Below are 8,513 nucleotides of genomic sequence, written 5' to 3'. Positions count from 1 at the left end.
GGAGCACCTCTGTGACTCCGTGACAAGTGGCATTAACCCTTCTCTATCTCTGCTGTAAATACATTACCTAATACAGCCCAATACATTTGTCCTTTTTTCATGGCTGCATCAGACTGCTGAATCTTGATCAACCTGTAATTCAGTAAAGCACACAGGTATTTCTCCTATGTCATTCTAAATGATAAGCAGAAACTCTTTATATTACTCTCTATGTACATGATGTTCCATTTTTATTTATTAGATTTCATCCCATTTCTATTATCCCAGTCTTCAAGGCCATCTCGTATTCATGTATAATGTTTCAGTTGTCTTCTGTGTTTGGCTATGTTTTCCTTCTCTGTGTAATCAGCGTATTTCGTTCCTCTTTTCTGCATCAAGGTAATACATGAAAATATTCAACAATATCTACCTCAGTACTGTTCCTAGAGGAACACCCTCTTACTTTTTAAGGATTTTTGAGTCCTCTAGGAAGAAAATGAGATCACAAAACTAAATTATTGATATCTTTCTCATAAAAAGAAGATGCTATATTTAAAAATATTTTGAGTTGTCTTTATATATAGAAGAACATTAAAGGTAGTTATTGATGGTTGTTGCTTTGCATACCATTTTCTGTTCTGCTTTAAGGTAAGAAAGAAGTGGGTATCCCATGGGTGACTGGTGCTTCTTCCCCAGCAGCCAGTTGATACTGCCAGTGGAAGTGCTAGCAGTAAACTGGAAGTGCCTCTGGTGCTTTACAGCAGGGCACCAACCGGCTCTCCCCATTCCCCAGCCAGCAAGGGCCAATTTTAGAGGGGCAAGTGTCCTCCCCATGAATCGCCTATGGGGTATCCTCCACTATAGTCCGAAGAGATTGCAAGAAGAAGCATTCATTTCTTTTCATCAACACTTTCTCTGTCTTTCTGTCATTCTCCCATAGTGATCTTGCTGAGCTGCCATCTCTACTTTATAGATTGCTTGGAGGCATATTTAAACCTATCACGGAGGCTTCTGGTTTTACTGGGCAAATACTTTCCAACCATATTCCCAAGTGGGGTCCTTTGATATTTTTCTAATGTCATGTAAATTAAAGCTATGCAACATTTAGTATGTGTTTCTCACCATGCTGCTAGAGAACCAAGAGCTGGTTCCTCCACTAAAAAATGTGGCAGGGTGTATTGTGTCTAATGCAGTTTGGAAATATGTGAACACAGGTCTCATATGCAAGCAGCAGAATGAAAAAAATATTAAAAGAATCCTTGGCAGCAATTAAGATAATGAGGGACCTTCAGTCTGCATAGTAATATGGAATCTCTATATAGTGTATTAACAAAGTATTTTTGTTATAAAAACAGACCCCCCACTCTGGCTCCTCAGTCCCCGCTGTCATGGCATCACTCCACCACATGTCTCTGTCTGTCAAGAGCACTCTGATTGACTGCCAAAGCAACCAGCCAGAGTGCAAATAAAGCATTATGGACAGACAGACTAAGTTTTTATAATATTAAAATGGATTTGTTTTACTTTGTCAATTATATAGGAAACAAATAATTCTACTAAACCTCATACAAGGAATGCATTTAACTTAAAAGTAATATTCACAGCAAAAATGCCTGATTTAATCTAGACCTGTTTTTATCTGTTATGGCCGTTTCCTACTAACATTTTTTCTGGCCTCTTTCAAATTTGCAAACTCTTTGGGGCATCAGCTTTATCTTTCTACATGGCCATGATCCCACAATGATTTATGTACAGTGAGAGCTGCACTGAAATCAGTGAGAGCTCATGCAAATGCAGCAGTCCACTGTGTAGAGCTAATTGAACAACTGAGGTCTTGTTCCAGTGAAACACGACTGGAACCCCAGTTCTGACTTGGTTCTCATGGTATGGGAATATACAGAGCAATATATAATTAACTCATATGATTTATCAGGCTATAAAAAGGCATCCATTTTCAGCCCATTTTAGAGCTGGGTAAAATATTTTAATACAATGACATATATTATAGAATTGGACCACAGCTGAAGCAAAATTAAAAACTGCACCTAATATGGGGAAACATCAGAAGCACAAAGAGAAAAAAAAGAATCAGGCACTGGTGTATCCCTTATATATATATCCTTTTTATACAGTGCTGAGAGCCTGTGCTTTTCAATACCAGCCAAATGCTGTTAGTATTCAAATGCATAATTGTCATTGACTTTAGGGCTGGGGACAGAAATGACACACAAACTGGTATAAGTGATTAGAAACTGGTTCAAATCTGTAACACAACACAAGTTCAGTGCACATAAACTGCTTTCAAAGTGGCCCAAACCAGCTAAGATAAACTGGGATGGATGTAGTATCAGACTTAACTGATTTAGGTTAAATCAGTTTATTGAACTTCTGTCCCAGGTCCCCCCCTAGATTCAAATTTAGTCACAGTCCCCCAGCTTCCTAGAATGCTTTGTGCCTCCCTCATAAGCCCTTCTCGCAGGGTGAGTGGGCTAACCTTGGCCCAAGTTGTCTGCTCCAGCCAAGCAGGAAGGCATGCTCTAACACCTCCAGTGTGTGGCCTGACCCACTGTAGGCATGTGGCTGCATTTCTGGAATCAAAAGTGAATGTCGGTTCACTTGCTTATTGCTTCAGTCTATGCAGCTTAGACTAGCCTGCAAAGATTTAATTAATTCTCACTTATATTGACAAACTCTACTTGTCTCAAGAGGTCTATGGGCCAATGAGAGGTAAGGTGCTCCTAAATCTGTTACTGGCCAAAGAGGATTATCTAGTGAGTGGCCTGCGAATCGAAGGGAAGCTGGGAGATAGTTATCATGAGTTGATCACTTTCTCTATCCATCGCAAAGCTGGCGAATCAGTCAGCAATGCAGAAATGATTTTAGGAAAGCCAACTTTCATAAGCTCAGGAGGCTGGTTGCCAAGGCCCTGAAAAACCAGGATCCGATAAAGAAGGGAATCCATGATGACTTATCACTCCTTAAGGACATGATCTTCAAAGCACAAGGGAAGCCCATTCCAGCCTGCAGGAAAGAAAGCAAAAGGGCTGGGCAACCCCCGTGGCTCAATAGGGGACTTATGGAACTCCCTTATCTGGAAAGAGAAGCCTATAAGGAATGGGAGTCGGGTAACATCACCAAGGAGGAGTATTCAGCACTGGCCTGCACCTGGAAGGAGCAAACTAGGAAAGCCAAGGCTGTAACTGAACTCAAACTGGCTACGGGAATCAAGGACAATAAAAGGTCCTTCTTCAAATATGTGAGTAGACAGAAGAAAAACAAGGGCAACATTGGGCTCTTGCTCAACCATATGGGGCAGATGACAACCGACACCCAAGAAAAAGCATATCTCCTTAATGATTGCATTGTGTCAGTCTTACACCAGCCCAAGGGGATCACCCTGCCTAACAAAATGCAGGATTGCCGGGGTACAGACAAATACATGCCTATCATTGGCAAAGATCTCATGAGGGAATACCTTGAGAGGCATTCACAAATCAGCTGGCCTGGATAGAATGCAACCAATAGTGCTAAAGGAACTGACTGGCATCATAGTGTGGCCAATGGCAAAAATATTTGAGAACTCATGGCACTAGGGAGAGGTTCCTGAAGATTGGAAGAGGGCCAATGTGGTGCTTATCTTCAAGAAAGGGTGGAAGAAAGATCCACAGAACTACAGGCCAATCAGTGTGAACTCAATCCCTGGTAAGATATTGGAAATCATCAAAGAACCCATTAGCAACAGGCTAATGGAATGCAACATTCTGTGAGATAGCCAACATGGCTTTGTTGTCAGTTGGTCCTGCCTGACCAACCTCATTTCCTTCTATGACCAGCTGATGCATCACCTGGACAAAGGAGAAGAGGTTGACATAATCTATTCAGACTTCAAAAAAGTCTTTGATTTGGTCTTCCATGAAGTCCTCATGGTAAAACTGGGGAACTGTGGCCTTGACAACCTCATGGTCCAGGGGCTGGGGAACTGGCTCTGTGGTAGGACTCAGAGAGTGATAGTCAATGGAACTGTGTCAACATGATACATGGTGACCAGTGGCATCCCCTTGGGCTAGTACTCTTTAATATATTTATAAATGAACTGGATTCAGGTATTAGAAGTGGACTGGCTAAATTTGCGGATAACACCAAATTAGGGGGAAGTGTGGTCACACTAGAGTAGGGTTCCCAGCACTTATGTGCGCAAGGGCACATTCAAATTGAAAAGAAAAAGCAGCAGGAGCCATTATGAATATTAAAGTTTAGGATTTTTTGTTGGAATAACCCACATCAGTCACTAGCACCATGACCAAAGGAGACTTTGGAGTCATGATTGACCACAAGATGAACATGAGTCACCAATATGATGCTGCAGCTGGCAAAGCAAACGAAACCCTGCATCTCAAGCAAGACCCAGAAAGTTGTCCTCCCACTTTACTTGGCCCTGGTGAGGCTGCAGCTGTAATACTGCATCCAGTTCTGGGCTCCACACTTTAGAAAGGATGTGGAGAAGCTTGAGAGGTCCAGAGGAGAGTCACGTGCATGATTAGAGGACAAGAGAACAGGCCTTATGAGGAGAGGCTGAGAGCCATGAGACTAGCAGCAAAGGCTCAGGGATGACGTGGTGGCAGCCTATAAGTATGTAAGGGGTGTGCATCAGTAGATGGGATAACATCTGTTCACCAGGGCACCCCAATGGGAAGATAAGGTCTAATGGTCACAAACTCTGGGAAGACCGTTTTAGGCTGGACATAAGAAAACAATTCTTTACTGTCTGTGTCCCCAGAGGCTGAAATTCTCAGAAATAGACTCACCCCACACAGAAGTGGTGTAAGCAGCTACTCTGGACACTTTCAAGAAACACTTGGATGCCTGTTCTGCTGGGATCATTTGACCCCAGCTGACTTTGTGCCCCTTGGGCAGGGGGCTGGACCCGATGATCTTGCAAGGTCCCTTCCAACCCTAAAGTCTACGAAATCTGTGAATTCAGCCTTGGGCTTTTTGACTGTCTGTACTTAGCCAATAGGTATTTGCTTGTCATTGTACCACCAGAGTGCTTAGGTCTCTGTTATGTATACTGTGAAATATAGTTCTTAAGATCTATAAGGTAGAGAAAATAAAACGGGGGGGGGGGGAATTGGGGAAAGAAAGCCTCATCTCAAGGCATGCGTCATAGTAAATATTGTCCTTATGTATTATAAGAGTCTAAGTTAACTAGAGCTGATGTACATACTAGTCAACTGCATGTGATTTTTTTTTTTTTACAGTGGAACATAACCTTTACTCTCAATAACTCTCTTGACCTTTTCTTAGAAGTATTGACTTTATGGGATCTTTTATTTTCATTAGTGATTTAGCATTCTAGCCTTTGTGCATATAATATTGCACATCCATTGTATGTTTAATTGTGCTTTCCCTAATCCAAAAGTTTTTATTGTGCTAAGCTGCTGTCAGAGAATACTGAATAATTTTAAATAATCCAGTTGAAGTAAGAATAATTATATATCACATTTGGTTTGGATAGGTATGATTCTGCTTGAAGCAGGGGGTTGGTCTAGAAATGACTCTGGAGATCCCTTCCAGCCCTACTTCTTTATGATTCTCTGTGATTCACTTACAGCACTGTACATTTGTGACTGTACATTGCATTGGTGACTAGGAGATGAAACTGTAAAGATTATTCATTTTACAAATTTGTTGGGGTTAGTAGGTTAGGAGGGAAAGACTATCTTGGGTTGCGTCCACACAGTAAATTTACCGTACATCAAAATATCATCCTGAGGCATGCTGTCCTGCATTGTAAGAGCTACCGTTTAAACAAGAAGTCATATAGCCTTATCCCTCAGGTTACGCTGTTTTAGGAAGCAGTTTGCTCAGAAAAGTGTAATATGTTTGAAAATGGCATTTTGGAGCAGTTTTCTATATAGTCATAGCCTTACTGCATTAAGGTTTTTGGTCTATAATTCACTTTAAATTCCTGGTAACTTCTCTACTCATGAATCAGAGGAGTTTAATTTTCTCAATTCTGTTTGGAGGTATATGCATATACACACAGCCCTAACCCTTTCAGCAGAAAGCAGGGTGACTCACTTGGTATCAGGTTAGGACAAATCTAAAAATGATCAGAATTCTAGCTTGTTGGATTTACCACACTAATTTATATTGCCTTTAGCCTGCTACGCTTGATTCAGTATTGACTTACTTGTATATAAAAGTTTCTGCAGTGCCTGAAAAGTTGATTTTCTTTTAGATAAATTCTAAATCTGAATTGTATAAAAATTGTTTTGTCTATGTATTCAAAATGATTTTCTTGCTCTCAGCTCTTTTCTGCCAGCGTGGGTAGTTAGAATAAGTAATATTGTATGCAATATAAATACAAATGAAAATGAGGAAAGGTTTCCTCCAATTGGCTCTAAGCTTTCTCACTTGGAAAAACTTAACAATATCTTGGTTAACATTGGGCTCTGTCCGACTCCCACTGATGTGAACAAAAAAGCACCTCAACTTCTGTGAGAGTTGGCTCAGACCCACTATGTTGACTTGACTGTAGTTTTTAATGCTTATTCCTTATTTCCATATGCAGAGATTGAGTGCTTTTGCGTACAAATATTCTAAAGTACATTTTCTAATTTCTCTTCAATAATTTTCACATATGATGCAGATAATATTTCAGAGGACTGTTTGTGCAACTGCCTGCTTTTCTAATGTCCTTGCCATGGTCTGTAACAGATTTAAATATGTTGAAATTAAAAACCTCCTTTTTATTAAAAGTAGTTTACTGTAAAATTGCTGAGTTTTATAAATTTATACATGCGAGAAAACCATCTACCATATGCTCGGGTCTTGCTATATACTTATTGGCTAATTGTGGATCCTGCTAAACACTGGCGCTTTTATAATAGTTGTGATTTATCTCTTTCTAGGTGAGCAAGAAAATGTAGTGGAACAGAAGCAAGGAAGAGCCTCAAGCGGCAGAACAGAGGGTTCTCTCTGCTTGGGATTTCACCCTCCCTGTCATCACTGTCTCACAATGTCAAAGAAGGGTGCCAGTATCCGAGCTAAGGGAGAAAAGCCTGATGCCTTAGCTGCCTTACAAGCTGCCAATGAAGAGCTCAGGGCAAAACTCACAGACATTCAAATTGAGCTCCAACAAGAAAAGAGTAAGGTGTGCATCTTTTTTTTTCCCCCCCACTAACTACTAAATGACAATCTGTTATTTCTTGTTTCTTAAGCACTTCCCCCTGTAAGCCTCCAAGTAATGGTGAGTTAGATTTCTGTCCACAGGATAATATTTTTTTCATGTACAGTATCTGAAGTTCTGGTAAAGCAACCAGGCACTATGGTGCATTTTGATAGTTGAGTTTCTGTTGCACTCTTCAGAACAAAATTAGGAATGTCTGTGAAAATTAAATACAAGATATGCCCCAAATTTCAATAGTGTGTAATGTTGAAAATTCATGTTAGGAAGCTGCCTGTGATAAGGTACAGTAAACTTGACTGGAAAAAAATCTTTTTAGAATGAAACCTGCAAGTTATATGTGACACACTCTACTTTTGCACAAACTCTTGATGAATTATTTACAATCTCTCTAATTGGCCCCTCCGGTGGCAGAGACAGCTGGATTGTCAGCAGGCACCATACACAAAAAATGCCTGCCAGGAAACGAAGAGACTGACATAAATCTGTTAAAGGTAGACATCAAACAAGCAGGCATGGCAGTTTAGGTTCAGGGCAAATTTCTTTTTTAATTCTATGCCCTACTCCCAAATTAGACTAAACAGTCATGTGTTTGGGAGAATAAGCCGTAGTTTTATTTTCAGAATGATTCATTGAACGGGGCTGGTGTTAGGGCAGGGGCTGGCAAATATCTTTTGCACCTTAACAGACTTTTGAAAGATTTTGTCTGAAAGCAAATTGCTAGACCTGGCACTCTTACTAACCTTACTAATCTTCTGGAAGAGGCAGCCAGATAAGCCCATGACTACATGGCTTAAAAAGTTAGCACATATTACACTAAAATGCAGCTATTGCAAGTTGTTGGGGGGGAGGGGCAGGGAGGTATTCGTCTACTGATTCTGTTTTTTTGGTAGAAAAACAATAAATAAGGATCTTGAATATCTTGGCAGTCAGTGACTCAGCAGCAGGCTGAATACTTGTTTTTGTGATAGAAGAAAAAATGAAGTTGAAAAACGTTATAGCTAAGTGCCAGCAAAAGATTTCTAGAAAAATAAGCTTCTAGCCCAAAATAGACAGATGGTATGTTCATAGCAAGGGACTGCCCAACCCTTTTGTTTCCTCTCATGAAGACTTTTTCACTAAACACTGAAGTGTTTTTCTTCCTTATCATGGACGATTTGTATGGCACAGAGCTTATCCTTTACTTTTTCACAATTCTGTAAATTGTGCCTGGGCATTGTATGCACAACCCATTAGATGGTTGGCACAACCAATTAGATGGTTGTATGTAATTAGTCCAGACACAATGATCATAGTGATCTTAAAATCCGACTTGGATTTCTAATTCCAATTTCTAGACTTTGGG

This window comes from Crocodylus porosus, unplaced genomic scaffold, assembly GCF_001723895.1.
Source record: "Crocodylus porosus isolate Cpor-Errol unplaced genomic scaffold, CroPor_comp1, whole genome shotgun sequence".
Taxonomy (NCBI): Eukaryota; Metazoa; Chordata; order Crocodylia; family Crocodylidae; genus Crocodylus; species Crocodylus porosus.
The sequence above is the reverse complement of the archived record's forward strand: the minus strand, read 5'-3'. Positions refer to the sequence as shown.